Source organism: Salminus brasiliensis, chromosome 4, assembly GCF_030463535.1.
Source record: "Salminus brasiliensis chromosome 4, fSalBra1.hap2, whole genome shotgun sequence".
NCBI lineage: Eukaryota > Metazoa > Chordata > Actinopteri > Characiformes > Bryconidae > Salminus > Salminus brasiliensis.
This window is the reverse complement of record NC_132881.1, coordinates 11194803-11210212: the sequence shown is the minus strand read 5'-3', so window position 1 is coordinate 11210212 and position 15410 is coordinate 11194803. Positions and strand designations below refer to the sequence as shown.

General features: G+C 40.5%; 8 non-coding genes across 8 annotated transcripts; all 8 read left to right on the top strand.

Moving 5' to 3' along the window:
* Positions 1-8581: 8581 nt before the first annotated feature.
* On the top strand, positions 8582-8671 carry trnar-ucu (transfer RNA arginine (anticodon UCU)). Its single transcript is given in 2 exon segments — positions 8582-8618; positions 8636-8671. It is a non-coding gene; the product is annotated as a tRNA-Arg (tRNA).
* Positions 8672-9194: 523 nt separating this feature from the next.
* trnat-agu (transfer RNA threonine (anticodon AGU)) lies at positions 9195-9268 on the top strand. Its single transcript has one exon. It is a non-coding gene; the product is annotated as a tRNA-Thr (tRNA).
* Positions 9269-9504: 236 nt separating this feature from the next.
* Positions 9505-9594, top strand: trnar-ucu (transfer RNA arginine (anticodon UCU)). The gene is given in 2 exon segments: positions 9505-9541; positions 9559-9594. It is a non-coding gene; the product is annotated as a tRNA-Arg (tRNA).
* A 1984-nt stretch (positions 9595-11578) lies between these two features.
* On the top strand, positions 11579-11668 carry trnar-ucu (transfer RNA arginine (anticodon UCU)). The gene is given in 2 exon segments: positions 11579-11615; positions 11633-11668. It is a non-coding gene; the product is annotated as a tRNA-Arg (tRNA).
* A 523-nt stretch (positions 11669-12191) lies between these two features.
* On the top strand, positions 12192-12265 carry trnat-agu (transfer RNA threonine (anticodon AGU)). Its single transcript has one exon. It is a non-coding gene; the product is annotated as a tRNA-Thr (tRNA).
* An 849-nt stretch (positions 12266-13114) lies between these two features.
* On the top strand, positions 13115-13188 carry trnat-agu (transfer RNA threonine (anticodon AGU)). Its single transcript has one exon. It is a non-coding gene; the product is annotated as a tRNA-Thr (tRNA).
* Positions 13189-13424: 236 nt separating this feature from the next.
* trnar-ucu (transfer RNA arginine (anticodon UCU)) lies at positions 13425-13514 on the top strand. The gene is given in 2 exon segments: positions 13425-13461; positions 13479-13514. It is a non-coding gene; the product is annotated as a tRNA-Arg (tRNA).
* Positions 13515-14960: 1446 nt separating this feature from the next.
* On the top strand, positions 14961-15034 carry trnat-agu (transfer RNA threonine (anticodon AGU)). Its single transcript has one exon. It is a non-coding gene; the product is annotated as a tRNA-Thr (tRNA).
* Positions 15035-15410: the final 376 nt, after the last annotated feature.

The following is a 15410-nucleotide window of genomic DNA, read 5'->3' as shown; positions in this document are numbered from 1 at the left end:
ATCTCCTAGTCCATCCATGAATAAGAAATTCCTATCTGGATTCAGACCCCATCATAGCACAGAGACAGCCCTAGTGAAGATTACAAAGATCTCTTTCTTGCCTCTGATCAAGGCTACGTATTCTTTATTAGCCCTACTAGACCGCAGTGCAGCCTTTGATACAATAGTTCACACTATTCTACTAGAAAGATTAGAGAAAATGGTTGGAATCACAGGAACAGCCCTACCGTGGTTCAAATCATATCTAACTGAACACCATCACATTTATAAAGATAAAAGATTTATCATCAAATTACACAAATAAGATATGAAGTTCTACAATACTCTAGGACTGCTATTATTTACATTATACATGTTACCACTGGGCAGTTATAATTTCCATTGCCATTGCAGATGACACACAGCTCTATATATCAGCCCAACATGTTGATACATTTAGATTAAAGAAAATGGAGGACTGTGTAAAGGATATAAAACTCTGGATGTCACATAACTTCTTTCTTCTTAACAGTAACAAAACAAAACTTCTCCTTTTAGGTCCAAAAGACACTAGAAATAAACTATTTTTATTTAGACTTAATGTTAGATCAGCTGATTTTTCCATTATCCCTGGTCCAGCAACTAAAAATCATTTGACCGAATAAAGATTTGAATAAAGTAAACCATCACTTACCTGACTGGTGTGACTGGGTAAGGTCTTGGTGTAGCACCTTCTCAATGTTTCCGGAGAGCACAGCAGATTCCAGGCAGCAGAGGTGAAGCCTTTCTCTGTGATAGAGAACCGGACATCATACCCAATTTCATCACTTTAACTGGTGGTACTATTTCCACATATTTCTCAGACTAGGAGAAGCTGCATTTTCAAACACTAGTAAATGAAACTTCACAGAAATTAATCGGGCTTTCTTTCTAATGAGCTAAAAAAACACAGTCACTTAAAATCCAAGCACATTTGAGTTTGAGAACCTTGAGTTTGGAAAGCTCAGTCAACTTAGTTTGATATTGGATCATTAGATATTCACTTTGCCCCTCCTCTCACTCACAAACAAATCCCTTAAAACCTCAAACATGACTAAAAAAAAAACGATGGAGAACAGAGAAACTACACTCATTATATTTCCTCAACATTTCCAGTCTTTCCATTTGGACAAGGATATTTAATCAGAATAGCCAGAATTCCTGCAACAGGTGCTGTTGATGCTAAAAGACAAAATGTGCGGAAATCAAAAACTCTCAGAGATAAAGAGCTGCTGGTGTTACTTAAAGACAAACAAACCTACTGAAGAACAGAGAAGAAATTAAAATCAATGACAAACCTTAACTGCTTCAACAAACAGATTTTTTTTGCACTTTAGAGGTTCTAAACATGCTTGTAGCGCATTTTCATAATGAATAAATCACTACTGTGACATCGTACAATATGCCTATTTTAACCATTTTTAATGTAATATAGTTCCAGTTAAACATCCATAAAGCATATAAATCCAAAATCAGCTGTAGTGTAGAGAGACATCTAAAATATACTACTACCCTTAGAATAGCCAGATCACAATTTACAAAACAAGTACTTAAGAGAGCCTGCAGATTTCTTGTGGACTGCTCACTAGTGCTTGAAGGTAGGTAAAGTTTTGTCTGTACTCACCCTCTTATTAACGGTACTTACTTGAAGTCCATAGAACCAACCCAAAACATAGGAGTTGGAAAGCTCTCACAAAGTGGTTTGTATTTCAGACATCCTTCTTTCTGATAACAGTTTATAATCCTGGGTGTTTCCTTGTGAAAGGAAAGTCTGAACCATGGAAATCCCTGGTTTGAGTTACTGAGAGTCAATTCAGGAGTGATACATTTGTCTTCTGTGTGTAAAGTTTATCCCAATGTCCATAAGAAGAGCAAGTTAGTTGTAAGGACTGCAAATAGAGAAACAAACAAACAGAAAACAAGACAAAAGTGAAACTTTCTGCAAAAGCAGAACAGCACAAAACCTCATGAAGCCACATCTAAACCACCTTGCTGCTTCATAGTTCCCTCCCTTTTGGCTTGTAACCTGGCCTACTTCCAATATACTGCCACATAGTGGATGGAGTAGGAATTACCATGAAAAAAGGTCACAACACTGGAGTCACACGAGTGTCAGCTATGGCTTCAAGTAGGCCTAAGTTTTAGGATTTTTTTTATGCCAATATAGAAAATAGACAATAGGCAAGTGGTTTAAAGATCCAACCACAACAGGCCCAATAAGACCTAAAGAACCAGCACAACAGGCCCAATGATAATGATAATTACAAATCAATACACATAACCAATCATCAAAATTATTGCATTTTCAACTAAAAAAAAAAACATTCTGTTGATAGACATCTCATATGAAGACTTTTGTATCCTTTGAAAAGAACAAAATCTGGCATGTGTGACTGTCTCCTATAAATACTTATAAATAAATGAACACATTGTAAGGTGAATGCTGTGCCAAGCTCTCACAAAGTGGTTTGTATTTCAGACATCCTTCTTTCTGATAACAGTTTATAATCCTGGGTGTTTCCTTGTGAAAGGAAAGTCTAAACCATGGAAATCCCTGGTTTGAGTTGCTGAGAGTCAATTCAGGAGTGATACATTTGTCTTCTGTGTGTAAAGTTTATCCCAATGTCCATAAGAAGAGCAAGTTAGTTGTAAGGACTGCAAATAGAGAAACAAACAAACAGAAAACAAGACAAAAGTGAAGCTTTCTGCAAAAACAGAACAGCACAAAACCTCATGAATAAAACATACACAAAGCTTGACTGAATATAGAAAGAATTAAATGATAGCAAACTTACAGTGAGTGTTAGAACCTGTAGTTCCACCAGTAAGGATCTTCATTACAGTGAGGCCTGAAGTGAGCCACATCTAAACCACCTTGCTGCTTCATAGTTCCCTCCCTTTTGGCTTGTAACCTGGCCTACTTCCAATATACTGCCACATAGTGGATGGAGTAGGAATTACCATGAAAAAAAAGCAGTCACAACACTGGAGTCACACGAGTGTCAGCTATGGCTTCAAGTAGGCCTAAGTTTTAGAATTTATTTATGCCAATATAGAAAAAAGACAATAGGCAAGTGGCTTAAAGTTCCAACCACAACAGGCCCAATGAGACCTAAAGAACCAGCACAACAGGCCCAATGATAATGATAATTACAAATCAATACACATAACCAATCATCAAAATTATTGCATTTTCAACTAAAAAAAACATTCTGTTAATAGTCATATCTCATATGAAGACTTTTGTATCCTTTGAAAAGAACTAAATCTGGCATGTGTGACTGTCTCCTATAAATACTTATAAATAAATGAACACATTGTAAGGTGAATGCTGTGCCAAGGTCCTGCACAATTGTTTCTTATTTTAGTGACAAATAAATAGCAATTTAATACAACTATTTTACAAAGTTAGTGAGATAATGTTTACATCAATCCTGATGCTTTAAATCTCTCCCACATGGTGAGGTATACAGTTTATTTATTTAACAATGGTATCAGATCGGTACTGTGTATCAATCAATAAGTTTATGTATTGGTATCGATTATGTATGGTGTATCTGTAATTGTAACATATAGGAAACAGCATATGACAGCATTATTGTAAGGCATTTCTGGCAACGTCACTGGTTAATAGAATATGCCTACATTGATAAATCCCCTTAAGTTGCACCCTGATTGGTGAATGTTTAGCATGTCAAATGTATGCTTGAATGTGATTGGCTAATACCAACCACAATAATTGACATATCAAGTCCTCTGGTCAGACTATTATAGAACAGGCTAAAGATGCAGCATGTAAAATTGTAGGTTGACTGGATGAATGGTTTCTAAGAGTTATGTACTATTGGCCTCGCTTTCTTGTGACAAATGTCCACCAAACTTGACATACCCCCTCAAAATAATGTGCTGAACATTTTGTTAAAATGGGCTTGTTCAAAGTCAAAGTGTTCAAAAGGTACAAGTTATTCCTTATAATTATTATTAATTATAAATATTGCAGGTATTTTGCTAACAGATGTGTGAGGATTGGCAAAAAAATTCTTGAAGTAGAAAGGATCAAGAAATTACCCCCCCCCCCCCCCCAAAAAAAAAAAAAAATGAATTTTGTGTGTAGGACACAGATGCTACAGACCAGATGCTATTGAATAAAAACGCTTAATGCTTTGTTGTAACGCCACCATCAGGCCAGTGAATGTCATTTTTCTTGAAGCTGCTGTAACTTTGTTGTGTCCATATGCAATGTGTTTAATGCATATATTAAACAAATTCGTTGTTACGGATTTAGGACACTGGGGGCACTAGTGGACTGTTTGAGGTAAGAGAAAGAAGAGAGGAAAGGAGGAGAAGAATAAACAAAATAGTAAGCTCTCTGTTCCATAATCGTGTGTGGTTAATGTCTGACTCTGAACGACAAGCAACACAACAAAGTGGCGACGAGAGAAGGAGTGAAGATACAGACATGGCTCTGCTCTCCTTGCAACCTCCTGCTGTGTTCCTGGACTGCCCAGGCAACCCGACAATTCCATTTGCTACTTGGAAAATGCTATTCGATAACTATCTGCTTGCTGTCGGGGGAGGCGAGTTTCCTGCCGAGAGGAAGAGAGCCTTGCTTATTCACTGCTTGGGAACGGAGGGTAACCGAATCTACAGCACCTTACCACTCGAAAAAGATGACTATGAGGGCTCAGTAAAGGCTTTGGAGAAGCACTTCAGTCCAAAACTAAACATTGTCGCAGAAAGATACCGCTTTAGGCAAAGAGCACAAGCTGTAGGTGAGTCAATTGATCACTATGTCGCAGCATTGCGTGAACTGGTAAAAAAATGTCAGTTTGGAGCTATGGAGGATGAGATGCTTCGGGATCAAATTGTAGAGAAAACAAACAGTTCCCGCATCCGTGAAAGACTTTTAATGGAAGAAGGTTTGACACTGGATAAAACTCTGGATGTAGCCAGGCGTACTGAAGCCGCTATAGCTGTTAGCGATTTCTGTGACTGATACAAAGCCCGTTGCTGCTGTGCAAGTGCAAAAGAAGGCCCGTAACCCAAAAAAAAACCTGCTCGTAAAACTGATGGTGCGACGTCATGCTACCGGCGTGGTGCTGCTGAGCACAAAGCAAATGACAAGTCGTGCCCTGCAACAAACTCTAAATGCAAGTCATGTGGAAAATTGGGACACTTCTCAAAAGTATGCAAGTCCTCTCGAAAGCCAGTTAATGAAGTGACTGTGCCTGAAATGTGTGTTTTAAGTGTTGAAAATAATTTCACTGTTGATGCAATTAAACTAATGTGCCCTGTTACCATCACTCTACCAAATACTACTGCTGCATGTAATGTAAAATTGCTAGTTGATACAGGATCTGGCGTTTCTATACTGCCTAATAGTATTTACAATGCTAATTTTAGCTCAGTTAAACTGCATAATCCAAAAGTGCAGCTTGTGACGTATTCTAAGGAAAAACTGAATGTGATAGGATGTCTTAGAGCTGACGTTACTCACAATGGTAGTACTGCCTCTACTGACTTTTACATAGTGAAGACAGGGACACCTGTACTGGGCATGGACCTGGTTACTGCTCTCCAGCTGCAGATTAAAGGAGGACAGTTACTAACACAGGCGTCGGAAATCTGTGCAACGCTCCACCAAGCCAAAGCTCCATCTACTCACTTTGAACATGATGGTGGGTCACCTGCCACGTTCGGATGTGCGAGAAACTTCGTGCACAAAGTGAAGCTCCGGCCTGATGTGAAGCCTGTACGACAGAACCTCCGACACTTACCTCTCTCAGTTCGCGATGCTGTCTCCGAGGAACTCAAGGACCTGGAAAAACACGGCATAATTGAGAAAATTGATGCGTCTGAATGGGTCTCTCCAATTGTGGTCACCAAAAAAGAGAACTGGTGGCATACGCATGTGTGTTGACCTGAGGGAACTTAACAAGGCTGTGATTAGGGATAGCCATCCATTGCCACTGATTGAGGACATTCTGTCAGAACTGCGTGGCGCCGTGATTTTCTCAACTCTGGATTTGAAATCTGCTTACCATCAACTGACGCTGCATGAAGAGAGTAGGGGGCTCACTGCTTTCATTACACATGAAGGACTGTACCGGTACTGCAGAGTCCCATATGGACTGTGTTCAGCCCCAGCAGCTTTCCAAAAGATGATGATGCAGATTCTCAGTGGCATGAAGGGGGTGCAATGCTACCTTGATGACGTCATTACATATGGATCGTCAGAGGCGGAGCATGACGCCAACCTGAGTGCGGTGTTGCGCAAAATCAATGATGCTGGACTGAAGCTCAATGTTAACAAATGCCAACTCCGGCAAACCACACTAAGCTTCCTTGGTCAAAAGATTGGACCAGAGGGTCTGCTGCCAGATGACTCTCACGTTGCTACTATTCTGAATGCACCGTCCCCTTCCGATCCTGCAACCTTGCGCTCTTTCCTTGGCCTGAGTGCATGGTACAGCAAGTTTGTGCCAAATTACGCAACTGTCGTTGAGCCCATGAGAGCTCTTCTTTGAAAAGATTGTTCATTTCACTGGAACAAGACAGCTCAAGCAGCATTTAAGCAAGTCAAGCAGTTGATTGTGCATAGCACTGCACTGGTGATGTTTGACCCCAGTAAGTCAACCATTGTTTCAACAGATGCCTCAGACTATGGGGTAGGTGCAGTCTTGACTCAGATGGACAGTAACGGGGCAGAGCAGACTGTTGCTTTTGCATCTCGCAGTCTTTCTGAGGCAGAGAGGAAATACTCTATAGTCGAGAAGGAAGCGCTAGCTTGCGTCTGGGCTGCCGAGAAATGGCGGACATGGCTGTGGGGAAGGAGATTCCTGTTACGCACTGATCACCAAGCACTTACCACGCTGCTGACTACCAAAGGCAATAACCGTGCTGGTCTCCGCATTACCCGATGGTCTGCTCGTCTCCTAGAGTGACTACGACGTTGAATACAGAACAGGGTCCCTGAACCATGTTGCTGACTGCCTGTCGAGACTCCCACTGCCTGAAACTGACACTGCATACGCAGAAGAGATTGAGTCAGTGGCTGCCATACTCACTGACCTGAGTGCTGTGTCTGAGGAAGACTTCCGTTCAGAATGTAATGACTGTCCAGTGCTCACTAAACTCCGTGCACAGATACAGAGAGGCTGGCCATCACGGAAGTCTACACTCGATCTTAACATACAGCCATACTTTCCAATTCGCCATGAACTTGCTGTCATGAATGAATGCATAGTCAGAGGGTCTCACAGATTACTTGTGCCAGAGTCATTGCAGAAAAGACTCATTGTGCTAGCCCATGAAACCCACCAGGGTATTGTGCGTACCAAACAACGCCTTAGAGAGTTGTACTGGTGGCCCAAAATGGACTCTCAGATAGAAATATGCATTAAGAACTGCTCAACCTGCCAACAGAATGACAAGACAACTGTCACCCATGATGCTCCACTGCAACCAGTTCCCCTACCAGCTGCTGCTTGGGAAAAGGTGTCCGTAGACATCATAGGCCCATTTGAGAAAGCTCCTCCTGATTGTAGATTTGCCATATCACTGGTAGATTACTTTAGTAAATGGCCTGAAGTAGCGTTTGCTCACCGCGTTGACACAGCTACTATTATACAGTTCCTGACTGCCCTTTTCTCTCGAGAAGGAATCCCAAAGACGCTGATAAGTGACAATGGTCCTCAATTTCTCTTGTTTGCTGACTTTCTCAAAGAGAGTGGAATACAACACCTGAGATCTTCAGTGTACTACCCAAGAGCTAATGGAGAAGTTGAGAGATTCAACAGAAGTGTTAAGGACTGCTTACAGACTGCATCCATTCAAGGAGAACCCTGGAAGTCATTCCTGAGAACTTACCTGAGGGACTACAGAGCAACTCCTCATTCAACCACTGGAGTATCCCCATCAGAACTGCTCCATGGCCGGCGAATGTATCATATAAAATGTGATTTACAATATTCAGGTTTTAGTTAAAGCATTACTGTTACATTAATAATACTGTCAGGTTCTTCTGAGTTACAAGAAGGTATTCTTTGTTCAAGAGGGAAGATGTTGTGTCCATATGCAATGTGTTTAATGCATATATTAAACAAATTCGTTGTTACGGATTTAGGACACTGGGGAGCACTAGTGGACTGTTTGAGGTAAGAGAAAGAAGAGAGGAAAGGAGGGGAAGAATAAACAAAATAGTAAGCTCTCTGTTCCATAATCGTGTGTGGTTAATGTCTGACTCTGAACGACAAGTCAACACAACAAGCGCCTGTCTAGTAAACAGGAGATCCTGGCTTGGAATCCCAGCGGTGCCTTTTCCTTTGGTAATCTTTAATCAGTAACTGCTACAATGAGTAAATCAACCCAATCAAACAATTTTTTATTGGTGTCAGACTATGACTAACAGTATGCAGAGCTTTGGTGTGTGCTTTGACTTGCAGATAATCATCAGACCACTGGGATTTACATATGCATAGTAAATGTATTATTTGCCTCAAATATTAGCAGCACTACTGTTATTTTATAGGAAGGTTGGCCAAGGAACCAACTTCTTCGCCTGGGCTCTGTGGCGCAATGGATAGCGCATTGGACTTCTAGATAAATAGCTGGAGCAATTCAAAGGTTGTGGGTTCGAGTCCCACCAGAGTCTAGAGTGTTTCCTCTTCTTTATAGCTCTGTCTACTACCTTTTTGTACTTTTATTTGCAAGATTTTCTCTAGTCTTTTTACCTAATTAATAGCAATTTCAAACTTTCAGAAATATTCTGTTTGATGTTGGGGTATTGGAACATATTTGTGCTGCAGAAGATTCTGCATGTATTTGTGAAAAGTGAGATGAAGCAGTTTGAAATGTATGATTTTAGCCTTTTCTGAATCAGAATGATGTTTGCTGATCCATTAAAAGATGTTTAAACGGAACCTGAAGGGTAAACAAAAGATGCTAAGTTTTGTGTGTACATTCTGCGTGACAAGGTCTAGTACTCTGTACATGTATATGATAGGTTTAAGCAATTGAGACAAGCTTTCAGAGTTGATGTTATTTGTTTCTGGAAAATGCAGAGGTTCCTAATCAGGGAAGTTGTTTTTGCTGTCTGTGTAAAGTTTGTATGCAAGAGAATGTTTTTGAGTTTGCCTGAAGCTACATTGTATTGATATAGAAAACCAGTCATGTAGGGCGCCGTGGCTTAGTTGGTCATAGCGCCTGTCTAGTAAACAGGAGATCCTGGGTTCGAATCCCAGCGGTGCCTTTTCCTTGGGTAATCTTTAATCAGTAACTGCTACAATGAGTAAATCAACCCTTTTTTTATTGGCGTCAGACTATGACTAACAGTATGCAGAGCTTTGGTGTGTGCTTAGACTTGCAGATAATCATCAGACCACTGGGATTTACATATGCATAGTAAATTTATTATTTGCCTCAAATATTAGCAGCACTACTGTTATTTTATAGGAAGGTTGGCCAAGGAACCCGTTTCATCATCTGGGCTCTGTGGCGCAATGGATAGCGCATTGGACTTCTAGATAAATAGCTGGAGCAATTCAAAGGTTGTGGGATCGAGTCCCACCAGAGTCGAGAGTGTTTCCTCTTCTTTATAGCTCTGTCTACTACCTTTTTGTACTTTTATTTGCAAGATTTCCTCTAGTCTTTTTACCTAATTAATAGCAATTTCAAACTTTCAGAAATATTCTGTTTGATGTTGGGCAGACTGTTGCTTTTGCATCTCGCAGTCTTTCTGAGGCAGAGAGGAAATACTCTATAGTCGAGAAGGAAGCGCTAGCTTGCGTCTGGGCTGCCGAGGAATGGCGGACATGGCTGTGGGGAAGGAGATTCCTGTTACGCACTGATCACCAAGCACTTACCACGCTGCTGACTACCAAAGGCAATAACCGTGCTGGTCTCCGCATTACCCGATGGTCTGCTCGTCTCCTAGAGTTTGACTACGACGTTGAATACAGAACAGGGTCCCTGAACCATGTTGCTGACTGCCTGTCGAGACTCCCACTGCCTGAAACTGACACTGCATACGCAGAAGAGATTGAGTCAGTGGCTGCCATACTCACTGACCTGAGTGCTGTGTCTGAGGAAGACTTCCGTTCAGAATGTAATGACTGTCCAGTGCTCACTAAACTCCGTGCACAGATACAGAGAGGCTGGCCATCACGGAAGTCTACACTCGATCTTAACATACAGCCATACTTTCCAATTCGCCATGAACTTGCTGTCATGAATGAATGCATAGTCAGAGGGTCTCACAGATTACTTGTGCCAGAGTCATTGCAGAAAAGACTCATTGTGCTAGCCCATGAAACCCACCAGGGTATTGTGCGTACCAAACAACGCCTTAGAGAGTTGTACTGGTGGCCCAAAATGGACTCTCAGATAGAAATATGCATTAAGAACTGCTCAACCTGCCAACAGAATGACAAGACAACTGTCACCCATGATGCTCCACTGCAACCAGTTCCCCTACCAGCTGCTGCTTGGGAAAAGGTGTCCGTAGACATCATAGGCCCATTTGAGAAAGCTCCTCCTGATTGTAGATTTGCCATATCACTGGTAGATTACTTTAGTAAATGGCCTGAAGTAGCGTTTGCTCACCGCGTTGACACAGCTACTATTATACAGTTCCTGACTGCCCTTTTCTCTCGAGAAGGAATCCCAAAGACGCTGATAAGTGACAATGGTCCTCAATTTCTCTTGTTTGCTGACTTTCTCAAAGAGAGTGGAATACAACACCTGAGATCTTCAGTGTACTACCCAAGAGCTAATGGAGAAGTTGAGAGATTCAACAGAAGTGTTAAGGACTGCTTACAGACTGCATCCATTCAAGGAGAACCCTGGAAGTCATTCCTGAGAACTTACCTGAGGGACTACAGAGCAACTCCTCATTCAACCACTGGAGTATCCCCATCAGAACTGCTCCATGGCCGGCGAATGTATCATATAAAATGTGATTTACAATATTCAGGTTTTAGTTAAAGCATTACTGTTACATTAATAATACTGTCAGGTTCTTCTGAGTTACAAGAAGGTATTCTTTGTTCAAGAGGGAAGATGTTGTGTCCATATGCAATGTGTTTAATGCATATATTAAACAAATTCGTTGTTACGGATTTAGGACACTGGGGAGCACTAGTGGACTGTTTGAGGTAAGAGAAAGAAGAGAGGAAAGGAGGGGAAGAATAAACAAAATAGTAAGCTCTCTGTTCCATAATCGTGTGTGGTTAATGTCTGACTCTGAACGACAAGTCAACACAACAAGCGCCTGTCTAGTAAACAGGAGATCCTGGCTTGGAATCCCAGCGGTGCCTTTTCCTTTGGTAATCTTTAATCAGTAACTGCTACAATGAGTAAATCAACCCAATCAAACAATTTTTTATTGGTGTCAGACTATGACTAACAGTATGCAGAGCTTTGGTGTGTGCTTTGACTTGCAGATAATCATCAGACCACTGGGATTTACATATGCATAGTAAATGTATTATTTGCCTCAAATATTAGCAGCACTACTGTTATTTTATAGGAAGGTTGGCCAAGGAACCAACTTCTTCGCCTGGGCTCTGTGGCGCAATGGATAGTGCATTGGACTTCTAGATAAATAGCTGGAGCAATTCAAAGGTTGTGGGTTCGAGTCCCACCAGAGTCTAGAGTGTTTCCTCTTCTTTATAGCTCTGTCTACTACCTTTTTGTACTTTTATTTGCAAGATTTTCTCTAGTCTTTTTACCTAATTAATAGCAATTTCAAACTTTCAGAAATATTCTGTTTGATGTTGGGGTATTGGAACATATTTGTGCTGCAGAAGATTCTGCATGTATTTGTGAAAAGTGAGATGAAGCAGTTTGAAATGTATGATTTTAGCCTTTTCTGAATCAGAATGATGTTTGCTGATCCATTAAAAGATGTTTAAACGGAACCTGAAGGGTAAACAAAAGATGCTAAGTTTTGTGTGTACATTCTGCGTGACAAGGTCTAGTACTCTGTACATGTATATGATAGGTTTAAGCAATTGAGACAAGCTTTCAGAGTTGATGTTATTTGTTTCTGGAAAATGCAGAGGTTCCTAATCAGGGAAGTTGTTTTTGCTGTCTGTGTAAAGTTTGTATGCAAGAGAATGTTTTTGAGTTTGCCTGAAGCTACATTGTATTGATATAGAAAACCAGTCATGTAGGGCGCCGTGGCTTAGTTGGTTATAGCGCCTGTCTAGTAAACAGGAGATCCTGGGTTCGAATCCCAGCGGTGCCTTTTCCTTGGGTAATCTTTAATCAGTAACTGCTACAATGAGTAAATCAACCCTTTTTTTATTGGCGTCAGACTATGACTAACAGTATGCAGAGCTTTGGTGTGTGCTTAGACTTGCAGATAATCATCAGACCACTGGGATTTACATATGCATAGTAAATTTATTATTTGCCTCAAATATTAGCAGCACTACTGTTATTTTATAGGAAGGTTGGCCAAGGAACCAGTTTCTTCACCTGGGCTCTGTGGAGCAATGGATAGCGCATTGGACTTCTAGATAAATAGCTGGAGCAATTCAAAGGTTGTGGGTTCGAGTCCCACCAGAGTCGAGAGTGTTTCCTCTTCTTTATAGCTCTGTCTACTACCTTTTTGTACTTTTATTTGCAAGATTTTCTCTAGTCTTTTTACCTAATTAATAGCAATTTTAAACTTTCAGAAATATTCTGTTTGATGTTGGGGTATTGGAACATATTTGTGCTGCAGAAGATTCTGCATGTATTTGTGAAAAGTGAGATGAAGCAGTTTGAAATGTAGGATTTTAGCCTTTTCTGAATCAGAATGATGTATGCTGATCCATTAAAAGATGTTTAAACATAACCTGAAGGGTAAACAAAAGATGCTAAGTTTTGTGTGTACATTCTGCGTGACAAGGTCTAGTACTCTGTACATGTATATGATAGGTTTAAGCAATTGAGACAAGCTTTCAGAGTTGATGTTATTTGTTTCTGGAAAATGCAGAGGTTCCTAATCAGGGAAGTTGTTTTTGCTGTCTGTGTAAAGTTTGTATGCAAGAGAATGTTTTTGAGTTTGCCTGAAGCTACATTGTATTGATATAGAAAACCAGTCATGTAGGGCGCCGTGGCTTAGTTGGTTATAGCGCCTGTCTAGTAAACAGGAGATCCTGGGTTCGAATCCCAGCGGTGCCTTTTCCTTGGGTAATCTTTAATCAGTAACTGCTACAATGAGTAAATCAACCCTTTTTTTATTGGCGTCAGACTATGACTAACAGTATGCAGAGCTTTGGTGTGTGCTTAGACTTGCAGATAATCATCAGACCACTGGGATTTACATATGCATAGTAAATTTATTATTTGCCTCAAATATTAGCAGCACTACTGTTATTTTATAGGAAGGTTGGCCAAGGAACCCGTTTCATCATCTGGGCTCTGTGGCGCAATGGATAGCGCATTGGACTTCTAGATAAATAGCTGGAGCAATTCAAAGGTTGTGGGATCGAGTCCCACCAGAGTCGAGAGTGTTTCCTCTTCTTTATAGCTCTGTCTACTACCTTTTTGTACTTTTATTTGCAAGATTTTCTCTAGTCTTTTTACCTAATTAATAGCAATTTCAAACTTTCAGAAATATTCTGTTTGATGTTGGGGTATTGGAACATATTTGTGCTGCAGAAGATTCTGCATGTATTTGTGAAAAGTGAGATGAAGCAGTTTGAAATGTAGGATTTTAGCCTTTTCTCAATCAGAATGATGTTTGCTGATCCATTAAAAGATGTTTAAACAGAACCTGAAGGGTAAACAAAAGATGCTAAGTTTTGTGTGTACATTCTGCGTGACAAGGTCTAGTACTCTGTACATGTATATGATAGGTTTAAGCAATTGAGACAAGCTTTCAGAGTTGATGTTATTTGTTTCTGGAAAATGCAGAGGTTCCTAATCAGGGAAGTTGTTTTTGCTGTCTGTGTGAAGTTTGTATGCAAGAGAATGTTTTTGAGTTTGCCTGAAGCTATATTGTGTTGATATAGAAAACCAGTCAGGTAGGGTGCCGTGGCTTAGTTGGTTGTACCGCCTGTCTAGTAAACAGGAGATCCTGGCTTGGAATCCCAGCGGTGCCTTTTCCTTGGGTAATCTTTAATCAGTAACTGCTACAATGAGTAAATCAACCCTTTTTTTATTGGCGTCAGACTATGACTAACAGTATGCAGAGCTTTGGTGTGTGCTTAGACTTGCAGATAATCATCAGACCACTGGGATTTACATATGCATAGTAAATTTATTATTTGCCTCAAATATTAGCAGCACTACTGTTATTTTATAGGAAGGTTGGCCAAGGAACCCTTTTCATCACCTGGGCTCTGTGGCGCAATGGATAGCGCATTGGACTTCTAGATAAATAGCTGGAGCAATTCAAAGGTTGTGGGTTCGAGTCCCACCAAAGTCGAGAGTGTTTCCTCTTCTTTATAGCTCTGTCTACTACCTTTTTGTACTTTTATTTGCAAGATTTTCTCTAGTCTTTTTACCTAATTAATAGCAATTTCAAACTTTCAGAAATATTCTGTTTGATGTTGGGGTATTGGAACATATTTGTGCTGCAGAAGATTCTGCATGTATTTGTGAAAAGTGAAATGAAGCAGTTTGAAATGTAGGATTTTAGCCTTTTCTGAATCAGAATGATGTTTGCTGATCCATTAAAAGATGTTTAAACAGAACCTGAAGGGTAAACAAAAGATGCTAAGTTTTGTGTGTACATTCTGCGTGACAAGGTCTAGTACTCTGTACATGTATATGATAGGTTTAAGCAATTGAGACAAGCTTTCAGAGTTGATGTTATTTGTTTCTGGAAAATGCAGAGGTTCCTAATCAGGGAAGTTGTTTTTGCTGTCTGTGTAAAGTTTGTATGCAAGAGAATGTTTTTGAGTTTGCCTGAAGCTACATTGTATTGATATAGAAAACCAGTCATGTAGGGCGCCGTGGCTTAGTTGGTTATAGTGCCTGTCTAGTAAACAGGAGATCCTGGGTTCGAATCCCAGCGGTGCCTTTTCCTTGGGTAATCTTTAATCAGTAACTGCTACAATGAGTAAATCAACCCTTTTTTTATTGGCGTCAGACTATGACTAACAGTATGCAGAGCTTTGGTGTGTGCTTAGACTTGCAGATAATCATCAGACCACTGGGATTTACATATGCATAGTAAATTTATTATTTGCCTCAAATATTAGCAGCACTACTGTTATTTTATAGGAAGGTTGGCCAAGGAACCCGTTTCTTCACCTGGGCTCTGTGGCGCAATGGATAGCGCATTGGACTTCTAGATAAATAGCTGGAGCAATTCAAAGGTTGTGGGTTCGAGTCCCTCGAGAGTGTTTCCTCTTCTTTAAAGCTCTGTCTACTACCTTTTTGTACTTTTATTTGCA